The 12521-nt window shown below is 53.9% G+C and overlaps 1 protein-coding gene across 1 annotated transcript in view; it reads left to right on the top strand.

Annotated features, from left to right (window-relative positions):
• Nucleotides 1-12521, top strand: part of LOC126071886 (zinc finger protein 709-like) — a 1190808-nt gene that overhangs the window by 472217 nt on the left and 706070 nt on the right. The window lies entirely within an intron of this gene.

Below are 12521 nucleotides of genomic sequence, written 5' to 3'. Positions count from 1 at the left end.
TGTGCCTGCTCTGGGCACTGTCTCTAGCTGGGGAGGGAGTGAGCTTGCACCAGACCTTCCCCTCCGAGTCAGGAGCAGAGCAGGCCTCATGCTGCACACGGGGAACATCACGGAGCCTTAGCGTCAGAAGGTTCTGGGCTCCTATCCGTGACTTTGAACAGACACTGGACGTGGCTAAGCTGTGTTTTCTTACCTCTACAACAGGGTGATTTGTGAGGACTCACAGGATACTAATCTTGATATCCAACCCAACCCAACCAAACTTGTCATCGAGTCCATGCTGATTCATAGGGACCCTATAGGACATCCTAGACCTGCCCCATGGGGTTTCCAAGGAGTGGCTGGTGGAGTCAAACTGCTAATGTTTTGGCTAGCAGCCACGGTCTCTACAGCTAATGTGCCACCATGGCTCCACTCTTACTAGAGGGAGGTAATGTTATGAAGAAAATGACTTGAGGTTTCTAATATGTGTAATAATCCCTATCTCCTGTTTCCTGTTGGGGACACTCGTGTCCCACCTCCTGCCACAGGCCACAGAGGTCTGGGACTCCAACCCTACTGGTGGTTCACGGAGTGCCTCTGACATTATGTCACTCCTTTGTCTCACCCCAGTGTACCTGTGGGCCGGACCAGGACCTGGATGAGACCGGCGTGGTGAGAATCGTCAAGGCTGGCTCACTGGAGAAGCTGGGGGAGCACCTGGTGCCCGCCTTCGTGGATGGTGACTTGTCCTACATCAACTTCTTTCTGGGACATTACAGAACCTTTGCCACCACCCAGCAGGTCCTGGATCTGTTGTTCCAAAGGTGAGCACCCCTCCCTCCACAGACGCGTGGGAAGTCAACCCCTACCAGCTATGAGTCTGGGGAAAGTCACTCACATCTCTATGCCTGAGAGTGCTCCTCTGAAAAGTGGGCTGGTAGAGGATCAGCCTGCTTGACCTTACTGTCAGTACCACATGGGACAAGCCATGACAACTATGTACCCAGAGCCCCACCAAAGCCAAACTTCTTGCCATGGAGTCAATTCTGACTCATACCGACCTTAGAAGACAGAGTAGATCTGCCCCATAGGGTTTCCAAGGAGCAGCTGGATTCGAACTGTTGAGCTTTTGGTTAGCAGCCAAGCTTTTTAAACAGTGTGCCACTAGAGACCAACCCCTGGAGCCCAGCTCTAGGGAAAAGGCTGCTGGAGGGGCTGGGACGTTCACATTTATTGTTTTTCTCTTTCAAGAAGAAGCTGTCTGCCTCACCCGTCACTGAGTGCAGGCCCTTCAGCAAACCTGTTCCCCACTTGAAAAGGGGGAGTTGAGATTCCATGTAGTGGTGCCTTGTCCTTGGTGTAGCCAGAACAAGAATCCCTGGTGGCTGGCAGAGGGGCCCAGGATACTCAGATATTGGGGAAGGTGCTCCTCAAGTTCATTCACTCAACAATTATCTATGAAGGCCCTACTGTTGCAGACACTGTTCTAGACACTCAGCATCATTGAGTGAACAAAGTAGACAGGGAGCCGTGCCCTCCTGGGCCTCCGTCACAGTCAGGAGGCAGACAGGGGAAGACATAGAAAGACATGAGAAGCAGATAGTGTCCACCGTGCATTAGATGTGATGCCCTCGTGCCTTCTCTAGGTATGAATACAACTGCCCCCATTCAGCCGGGGCCGGCGGACCCCAGGACCAGCAGAAAGAGTGAGTGGACATTGCGTGGAGAAAGAGGGTTTTGTGTCTCCAAGGAAGCCTGGGGATTTTAGGGGGCTTGTGTCAGGACTGGGGCTGGGCACGCCCTGGGACCCACACACCTTGATCCCTATGGAGGAATGAGTTCAGGGGCATCGCCTGTAGGAGCAAAGCAGTCCGACAGAGCTGGGGGTGGACCCCGGGCACACTGGGAAGCAGAGATGAGGCAAGGGGCTCACTGTGGCCCTTGAGAAGACCCTCTCCCTGCCCCTGCCATAATCCCCTTCCAGCTCTGGTTGTTCCCTCCCAATTTTGAGCCCGATCAGACGGAGGGGGAAAAACCAGCCGCCCAACGCTGTAACCTTGTCATGGGGGCTCAGTTGCATGTGGGGTGTCTGTCCCTGGGAGAACAGTGAACGTGGGCGAGGAGACCCTCATGTGCATGCAGAGGACCAGGCAGCAGGCTGGTGCCCACGTTCCACGTGGAGGGGCCTCAGGGCCTAGGCAGGCTGGGACAGGGGACAGACTCTGTGTCCTCAGGCTCAGAGATTCCTGTGTGTGGGCCAGGCTGTGAGATGAACATGCAGACACACCCCTTACTGCCCTCAGGGGTTTACTGTCCATTGGGGAGGGAGCCAGGGAACAGACAGGGACATAATTCAGGCTTCCAGAGGAGAGAGAGTTGGTCACACCATTCATAGGGATGTCTCTGTGACCAAGGCTCTGCACTATTCCCCTGCTCAGTGACCAGGCCAGACACTGCCAGGATAGCCAGAGGGCACGGTGCAGGCTTGGGCTGGGGTTTGGAAGGACAGGGACAGACAGAGGAAGCCAGCCCCTTACATGGGTGCCATGGGATGGCAGTGTAGTGGGAAAGGCCAGGCCTCTGACCTGTTCTTCACCATCCATCCCCAGTGCCATCTCTTTCATCCTGAAAACCTGGATGGATGAATACCCCGAAGACTTTGACCAGCCCCCACACTTCTCCTGCCTGAAGCTCCTGGTGGAGTACGTGCAGGTGAACATGCCGGGCTCAGACCTGGAGCGCCATGCCCATCTTCTCTGTGCCCAGCTGGATCCTCTGGAGCCCAGTGAGGCAGAACCAGAGGGTGAGGAAAACTGAGTATGCCTGCATGTGAGCTTGTGAGGGGACATGGGGTTGGTCCCACAGGGAGGACCCACAGGGGCAGGGTTGGGCTTGTGCTCAGATTAGCCTCAGACCCTCCTCTGGTGGACCTCAGTCTGGGAAGTCTTTCTGGGGTGGAAATCTGGACCCTGGTCTTCTCTTCAAGGCTGTGGGATGTTTTCTATCATTGGAAAGGCAGGAGGAATGGCAGCCATGTTGTTGAATGTTTCTCCTCTTGTACCTGTCCCGTCAGGGCCGGCACTGGGTCTAAAAGCAGCTCAGGACCTAGGGCCACATCCAGAAGCTACTCTAGGACGATCTCCTTCTCCAACACCAACACTGGAGCTCGACAGAACATCAGGTGCTCCATCACCAGATCTGTCAGCAGACAGAGAACCTGTTGGAGGGCTGGGTTGTTTTCCTGGGTCACCTCTAGGAGAGAATCGAGAACTATCTTCTGAGATAGATCCTACTCCTGAAACGTCACGGGAGCTGCATAGAACACCAGATCCTCCACCACCACCTCCCACACCAGACGGAGATCCTGCTGGACGGCTGAATCGTCTTCCTGGGTCACCTCCAGAAGCAGCTCCTTTACCCTGTGCAGATGTCGCTCCTGCTCCTGCACCCACACCGGAGCGCCATAGAGCACCATCTCTTCCATCACCAGTTCCCGCCCTCGCACTGAATGGAGATCATGATGGAGGGCTGGATCCTGATCCTGGGCCACCTCCAAAACTGGCTCCCGGACCACTGAATGATGATGGTCCTACTCCTGCGCCAACACCGGGGCTCAGTGTAGCCACAGGTCCGCCATCTCCAACTCTGGCCCAGCCACTAGGTGAAGAGCTTGTTGGAAAGTCGGGTGCTTATCCTGGGCCATCTAGAAAATTGGCTCAAGGATCACCTGATTGTGCACCAACACCGAGGTTCAAAGTAGAACAAGGTTTTCTAGATCCGAGTCTGGCTCCAGCTCCAGATGAAGAGCCTGCTGGGAAGTTGGCTTCTTCTCCTGAGCCACCTCCAGAATTTGGTCGTGGACCACAGGCTGATGGTGGTACTGCACCTGCAGCTATACCAGAGCTCAGCGTATCTACAGGTCCTCCATCGCCAGCTCTGGTCCAGATGCTAGATGAAGAGCCCATTGGAAAGTCATGTTCTGTTCCTGAACCAACTCCAGAACCGGATCCTGGGACACCAAGTGTTGTGGGTACTACTTCTGTACCAGCACCAGGGCTCCATGTAGTGCCAGGTCCTCCAACTCCAGTTCTGGCCCAGGTACCAGATGAAGAGCCTACTGGGAAGCCAGGTGCTAATCCGGAACCACCTCCGGAACTTGAGTTTCGACCACTAGGTGTTGTGAGTCCTACTCCTTCATCACCAGTGAGTCTGCATGTAGTCCCGGGTCCTCCATGTACAACTCTGTCCCAGGCGCCAGAGGAAGGGCCTATGAGAAAGCTCGATCCTTATTCTAGGCCACCTACAGAACTCGATCCCAGGACACTGGCCGATGTCAATCCCGTTCCTTCAGAAAGAGCAAACTTCGATGAAGCCCCATGTCCTCCATCTTCAGCTCTGGCTCAGGCTCCAGAGGAAGAGTCTGCTGGAATGTCAGACTCTTATCCCGTGCCATCTCCAGAACCGGTGCCAGGGCCACCCGCTGATGTGGAGCCTGTTCACGCAGCCACACCTGGGCTCCGTGTAGCCCCAGGTCCTCCATCCGCACCTCTGGCCCAGGCATCAGATAAAGAGCCTGCTGGAAAGCTCGATTGTTATCCTGCATCCCCTCGAGAACAAGCTTCCAGACCACCAAGTGATGTCAGTCCTATTCCGACAGCAACAGCAGACCTAGATGTGGTCTCCTGTCCTCTGACTCCAGCTGTGGCCCAGGACCCAGACAAGGAGCCTGAGGGAAATTCGGATTCTTATCCTGGGCCACCTCCAAAACTCGGTCCTGGACCAGAAGCTGATTTCGATACTAAGCCTGCAGCAGTATTGGAGCTCAGTGTACCCACAGAACCTCCATCTCCAGCTCCGGTCCAGACCCTGGATGAAGACCCTATTGGAAAACCACATTCTAACCCTGAACCACATGTAGACCTGGATCCCGGACGACCAGGTGTTATGGGTCCTACTCCTACATCAGCACCTGGTCCTCGTGTATCCCCAGGTCCTCTGCATACAGCTCTGTCCCAGGCACCAGATGAAGAGCCTATTGGAAAGCTCAGTTCTTCTGCTGGGCCACCTCCGGAACTGAATCCCGGACCACCGGTGGATGTCGATTCTGTTCCTTCAGAAACAGCAGACGTTGATACAGCTCTAGGTCATCCATGTCTAGTTCTAGCTGAGGCTCCTGAGGAACAGTCTGCTGGAAAGTGGAATCTTTATCCTGGGCCTCCCCCAGAACCAGCTGCAGGACCTCCTGCACGTATTGATCCTGCTCCGGCAGCCACACTGGGGCTCAGCGTAGCCCTGTGTCCTCCTTCTACTACTCTGGCCCCGGTACCAGAGTTCGAGCAAGTCGCCACACCTACTCCACAACAGCTCCTCAGCCCCAGCCAGGGAGCTTCAGCTTCACAAGGAGATCCTTTCTTTCCTTCAGCTGCGTGGGTGTTTGTGTGGTTTATTTGTTGTACTGTTACAGCTCACATTATACATTATAGTTTTTACTATTTGAACTGGTAGATCTCTCATGAAATAAAGTTTTGTTTTTCTAGTTTTAGCGGGTGTGATATAGTGGCTTAATGTACCCCACAATCCTATTCAACCATCAGCAGTACCTACTTCAGAGCACTGTCATCACCACAAACAGAAACCCTGGACCTGTTAGGCAGTCCTCCCTGTACCCTCCCCTGTGCCCATGACAATCAGTGACTGGCTCTCAGTGCCTATGGACTTCCCTGCCCTGAATTTCTTATCTAAATGGAAACAAGTGACCTTATGTACCTTGCTTCTTAGCTTCATGTTTTTGAGGTCCATTCCCATTGTAGCACGTGTCAGTTTCTCATTCTCTCTAAGGCTCAGTGGTATTCCATTGTGTGGATGGTCCACGCTTTGTTCACCAGTCCTCTGTTGATGGACATATGGGTTGGGTCCATTATGGACTGATGGGAGCAGTAGAGCTGCTATGGGCCTTCATGGACAGACATTTGTGTGAGTGCCTGTCTACAGGAGAAACCCCTGGGGTGGAAAAAGAGGAGGTGGGAAGGGTGAGGACACAGTCCAGTTGTGGGGGGTGAGAGGTGGGAGGGATGAAGAGGCAGACAAGCCGTGGGGGCTGAGGAGCTGGAAGAAGTCTGGAGAACTCCCAGATGTGGCTACCAAGGAGTCAGGAGGGGTCCAGATCAGCACTGGTGTGGTGAGTCAGCAGGTGGGAGGGGTCAGACCCAGTACGGGATGTGAGAGAATGGGAGGGGCCAGTAGATCAGCAGCAGGTGTGGTAATGAGGTGGGAGGGGTCAGGAGGTGGTAAAGTAATGGTGGGTGAGGAGGGTATAGGAGGAGGAGGGATGGCCCACAAAAGACACAAGTGTGGTAATGATGGGGCGTGAGGGGTCAGTGAGTGCACAGGCGTGTCAATGTGGAAGAAGCTGGAGTGTCAGGACTAAGGTTGGAAGTGGGTCAGTAGAAGGCACAGGTGTAGGGAGTGAGGAGGTGGGAAGGGTGAGTTGAAGACCAGGTGTGGTTGCTGAGCTTGAAGCGTTGAGGAGGCAGCAAATGTCTGCAGAGGAAGGAGGCAGAAAGTGTCAGTAGAAGTCACAGGTGTGGCCAGGTAGGAAGTGGGAAGGCCCATGAGGTAGCCCAGGTGTGGGGACTGAGGAGGTGTGAGGGCCAGGAGACAGCACAGCTGTGAGGAAAGGGGTGGTGTGAGGGGCTAGGAGGAAGCACAGGTTTGGGGAGCAGGGACGTATGAGGGGCCAGGAGGCATCCCAGGTGTCAGACTGAGGGGGTGTGAGGGGTCTGAAGGCAGGCCAGGTGTGAGGACTGAGAAGGTGTGAGGTGCCAGGAGGAAGCACAGGTGTGGGGAATGAGGAGGTGTGAGAGGCCCGGAGATGCCCAGGTGTATGGAGTGAGGAGGTGTGAGGGTCCAGGAGGCAGCCCAGGTGTGGCCAGTGAGGAGGTGGGTAGGACTAGGAGGCAGCCCAGGTATGGAAATAGGGAGACACCATGATAAACCTCAGGGGTGAGAAATGAGGAGGTGGGAGGCACAGGTGTTAGGCGGACGCACAGTTGTGAAGAGTGAGGTGGAGGAGAAACACACCCAGCTTTGAGTAATAAGGTGGGTGGGTCAGGAGGTACTCAGTCCTGGGAAGTGAGGAGGGTGTGTGAGGTAAGTGGGAGAGCCCAGGAGGAGGCTCAGGTGTGGGGAGTGTGTAGGAAAGAGGGCTCAAGAGGCACAGGTGCGGGGCATAATGAGGTGGGAGGGTGCATGTGTTTGCCCAGGTGAGGGTAATGAGGTAGAGGGAGGGATAAGGAGGAAGCCCAGTGTGGGGAATGAGAGGATGGGCAGAAGATTGGGCAGAGTTGACAAGGAAGCAGGTATGGTGACAAGGAGGACACCCAGGTGTTGGATAGAGGAGATGGCTGGTGTCAGGAGGCAGCCCAGGTACAAGAAGTAAAGAGGCTGGAGGGTGTAGTAGTAGCCCAGGTGTGGGTAATGAAGAGGTTGAAGGGGTCAACAGGTGGCCAAGATTTTGGGAGTGAGAAGGTGGGAGGCATCAGAAGGCGATGGCACTTGGGAAGTGAAGACGTGGGAAGGTTTTTCCTGTGTGGGCTGTGAGATCGTGGGCAGTGTTGGAGAAGACCTAGAATTGGGCAATTGTGAGCCTTGAGGGGCCATGGAATGGCCAATGTTAGGAACTGAAGAAGAAGGAGGGTCAGGTAAGGAGTTGGGCTGGGTGAGGAGAAGGCACAGTTGTGAAGACTAAGCCTGTGGGTGGGGCCAGGATATCACAAAAGTGTGGGTAATGAGGGGTGGGAGGGCTTCAGGAGCAGCCCAGTTTGGGTAAATGAGGATGTGGATGGAGTCAGAAGCCCATGTATGTGAAGAGAGAAAGTCTGAAGGGTTAAGATACTGCTCAAGAAGGGGAACTGAGCATGTGGGAGGGGCCAGGATTCAGCCCAGGTATGGGGAGGACATGGGAGTGGCCTGGAGGATGCCCAGGGCTCTGGAATGAGGAGGTGGGCGGGGTGAGAAGGTAGTGGCCAGGAGAGCCCATGTGTGGGTGCTGAGGAGTGTGGCAGGGTCACGAGGGTCCCCACCTGTGTTAGAGAGAGGAGGTGAGACGGGTCAGGTGAATGCAGAGCCTCAGTGTGAATGAGGTAGGAGAGCTCAGGAGAAGGCCCAGGTGAGGCCAAGAACACATGGGAAGGCCCAGGAGGTAGCCCAGGTATGGAGAATGAGGAGGCCCAAGGCATCAGGAGGCAGCCCAGGTGTGGGTACACGGCAGGTGAAACGGTGGAAACAGCCCTTTGTGGGAAGTGAGGAGGGGGACCAGCAGAAGAACCCCCAGATATGGGTGATTAGGACATTAGAGGGGTTAGGAGCAGGGCTTCTGCCTGGTTTGTTCTGGTTAGAACCCCTGCTGAGAATTTGCATTTCTAACAAGTTCCCAGGTGACCCTAATGCTGCTGGTTAGGGACCAATTCTGAGAAGCACTGGTAGAGCAGTGGGTCTCAAAATTTATTCTTTGTGAGAATCACCTTGGGGTCTTGTTAAATGGTAGATTCTGATTCAGTATATCTGGGGTGGAACTGAAACTTCTCAGCAGGGGTTTAAGCAGAATAAAGGGATCTGAAGACCTGGTGAAGAGTCAGCGTGGCAGGAGATGCTGGGACCCAAGCAAGCCCAGGGGTGGAGTAAAAGTTGGAAACAGCCAGGAAATGGCCAGGTGTGGAGAGTGAGGAGGTGGGTGGGACCCCTGGTCCCTGCCCTCCACCACTCACCCAAGTGACCCTTGAGGCTAGGGTTCTGCAAGGCCAGGACAGGGACAGGGTAGAAGAGGTGACCTCAGGGGCTGGAGGTGACAGAGGGCCAGGGGAGCAGTCAGGGGGCCATGGTGGGGGATGAACGCCTGCAGCACGCCCCCAGCCCTGGCCTGAGGTCCTCAGGCCCTGAACACGTGCCCAAGGATGGGGGAAGCCATGTGTACCCCAACCTGCCTGGCACCCCTGGAGACCACATTTCCCCACTGCCCCTCAGAGGCCACTGCCCTCCCACGTGTGCCCTCTCCGAGATGGACTTGGAGTGGGCACCAGGCTTAGAGTGAGCATCACCGAGGGGCCAAGAGGGCGAGGTTTTCTCCGGGGCAAGGTAATGCGGGGGGGAGGGGGCTCATGCTAAGACGAGAGTCACGTCTCTCTAGAAGGCAGGACTGCCGGGCCTGAGACATCACACTCATTGGGGCCTGTGGGCCCAGAATTCCAGAACCAGAACATGTCCTGGATCCCTTGGTGGCCCTGGGAGCCAGCCCTGATGTACTCTGGACACCGGGAGAGGGAATGAATCAAGAATGAGCACAGATTCAGAGCCACGTTCCTGTGTCCTCAGCCCCACTGTGGAGAGAAAATATCAGTGGCTCAGTATACACACACAGACACACACAGACACACACAGACACACTCAGACACACTCAGACACACTCAGACACACACAGACACAGACACACACAGACACACACAGACACACACAGACACACACAGACACACACAGACACACACACACACACACACACACACACAGACACACACAGACACACACAGACACAGGGCAGGCACACACTCATCTAGGTGCGCGTGCTGTGTGTGCCATAAAGACGATCTACAAACATCATCACCACTTTTGTTTCTCCTTGGTGAGCTGACCACCCTCCCAGCCACTAGCCCAGACAGTCAGGAATGGCCCCAGGGCCCTAGAAGCTGGTCTATAACCCTGTCTCATCTTCCTGCACCATTTTCTGAGTTGGGCAGGTCGGGGGGCATCCACATCCTACAGAAAAGGAAGAATGAGGTCCAGGAACTGGGCTTTAGAAAGCAGAAAAAAGAGGCAGAGGATGAGCTAGGGCAGGCATCGCAGCCTAGCATTCATCTATAGCAGGCTGTAGGCCTGAGGGGACAGGAGGGAAATAGGAGCAAGGAATGAGGGCTGGTGGGTGCAGGGACCTGACAGCGTTAGGGTCTCCCTTACACAGCACTGGGGGCCCTGTCCTCACCGGTGCATGTTGGAGAGACTGCCTGTGTTCTAGACAGCCTGTCTGGCTCTCCTGTCAGTCCACGTAGATGGCAGGGTGGCAGGTGGGCTGACCCTCTGACAGCTAGGTCTGAGGTCAGGCCCTGTGGAGTCAGCTGCTTTGTGAACAAGAGCTCTGGGATTGAATCGGGCCTCCTGCAGAATCGTACCTTTGGGCAGGTGTCATGTGGAGGGTCCTTGGTGGCCCAGGAACTGGACTGGGGTATCAGGTCTCTGGCTCAGGCCTTCCCTTTTCAGAGCTCACGTGCCCTGTGACTGGGGCCACTGTGGGCACAGCTGCCCACCCTCCCTCCCTCCGCATGCAGCCTGGAGAGGGCAGAGCCTGTTTGTGTCTTGTCCACGCCGTCCCCAGGACATTGGCCACAGCGTCAGTGTCAATGAGTGCATGTTGAATGCAATAATAAATTTAGTCTGTAAGCTTATTTTAAACTGATTTTAATTTTGGGGGGCAGGTTCTTAAGGCTCATACAAATAATGAGTTCATGCTCAATGTCCCTAGGTACACATTGGAGTAACACGATAAAACACGTGAAATCTTTATGCCAAAACGTGGGCTTGTCTTGTTCAGAGCAGCATTACTCATGACAGCCAAATAGTGCAAACACCCAAACGCTCATCTACTGATGACTGGGGCAGCCCAGTGTTTTTCCCCTTATATATGGCCTTTCTGACCCTGGGTTTGTAATTCTGCCCAGAAAGGATGGGTTGGGCTAAAGCCTATTGTAGGATGAGTGCACTTTACTTACCTTTTGGGATTTGGTGAGCTCAGTAATTGGAAAGGTGGTCAGTAAACCACCGAACATGATGGACCCAGTGGCAGCTCACCGACAAAATAGGGTGATTGACTTTACTGCTCGGAGGGCCATGTCTTGAAAATGACAGAGATTGCTTATATCAGTGGACAACCTCACAGAAGCTTAGGAGGGGAGGAGGGAAGCTCAGGACCAAGAAGAGCCTGCAGTACAGTGGTTTGGACTCAGGATTCCTGCAGCAGGAACCTCCTAAAAGAGGTGTAATATGAGGCCAAGAGCTCTAACGAGGGGTGGATTATCCCGTAGACAAGGTAAGCACGATGCTTACCTTGCTTACCAGGTCGTCTGTAGTGAACGAGTTCCCTTGTGGGATTGTTCAGTATAGATTAGTAAGTAAGCACAAGTGAGCCTGTTCTTAGCTCGTTACAAGGTCATCTACTTCTCTCAGGGATTGTATATTTGAAAAGAGGCTTTGATTCTGTAGGACGATGCTGTGGAGCTGATAGAGAGACAGATGTGAGCCATACCTAGAAGCTGAGTCTTTGACACGGTAAAAAAAAAAAAAAAAATTTTTTTTTTTTTTTTTCACTGTAGATGATCTGGTAAAGAAGTTCAGGGTGTCAAAACTTTGTCTAACACACTTTGGACTCGTTGTGTAGAGGAACTAGTTCCTGGAGGAAGATGTCATACTTGATAGAGGGTCAGCGAAAAAGAAGAAAACTCTTAGCGAGATGGATTGACACAGTGGCTGCAACAATGGGCTGAAGCATAACAAGGATTGTGAGGACACTGAGGACTAAGTAGAGTTCTGTTCTGCTCTATGTGGGTTCTGTATGAGTTGGACCCACTGGATGGCACTTAACAATACCTCTCTCATTTTACCCGAACAACCCTGGGAATAAATATGTGGGACCCTCTTCAATTTGACAAGCAGCCCTTTACCAGGTGCTTCTGAAAAACCCTGCACAATAGTCCAGACAACCCTAGTATAGGTTTTCATTCCCATTTTGCAGATAAAGAGTCTGAGATGGGGAGCTTCAGTGAGGTGCCAAGGTCAGACAGCTGATGGGTGAGGAGCTGGTTCTGGGACTTGGGCATGTAGCGCTTCTAGGTAGAACCAGGAGAGTGTTGCTACCAGGTACATGGGTATGATGAGGCCCCAGGTGACTTCATGTGGTCTTCTTCCTTAAAGCCCATTCTTCTGTCCCATGTGAAAGGGGAAAAGCTATTCCAGGTCTTTGTCAGACCTGGAGAATGAGTGGACCATAGTGTCCACAGTAAGAGGCTGTCAATTGGCTGGCTTGGAACCTGGTAATCCAACCAAGACAGGGGGCCTTGGGTGAGAGGGACAAGACCATTAACACACATTCCTTCAGGCCCTCTGCAGACTAAAGGGGTGCGTCTTTTCCTAGTCAGTCCATCCCATCTCCCACTCAGGGAGGTAGATGATAGTTCCCAGGAGAAGGGCAAGGAGAGGCCCTGTGTGGCTCGGGCAGGGAGGGAGGCAAACTTAGGAGAGGAGCTTCCCATGGGCAGGAGGAAGGAAAGCAGCCGTACCCTGGTTGGAGGTGGATGAGGGGTCCCCATAGTGGGGTCTGTGCCTGGACGCCAAGACAGTCCACTGAGGTGAAGGAAGAAACTATTAGAACATCTGTAAAATGTGTCAATGTGATTCCTCCCTCGGTCATATTTGATGATCACGTGTCACGTGTGGTGCTA

This window comes from Elephas maximus, chromosome 3 (genome assembly GCF_024166365.1).
Source record: "Elephas maximus indicus isolate mEleMax1 chromosome 3, mEleMax1 primary haplotype, whole genome shotgun sequence".
Classification (NCBI taxonomy): Eukaryota; Metazoa; Chordata; class Mammalia; order Proboscidea; family Elephantidae; genus Elephas; species Elephas maximus.
Note: the sequence above shows the minus strand (reverse complement) of the source record. Positions and strands in the feature narration are given on the sequence as shown.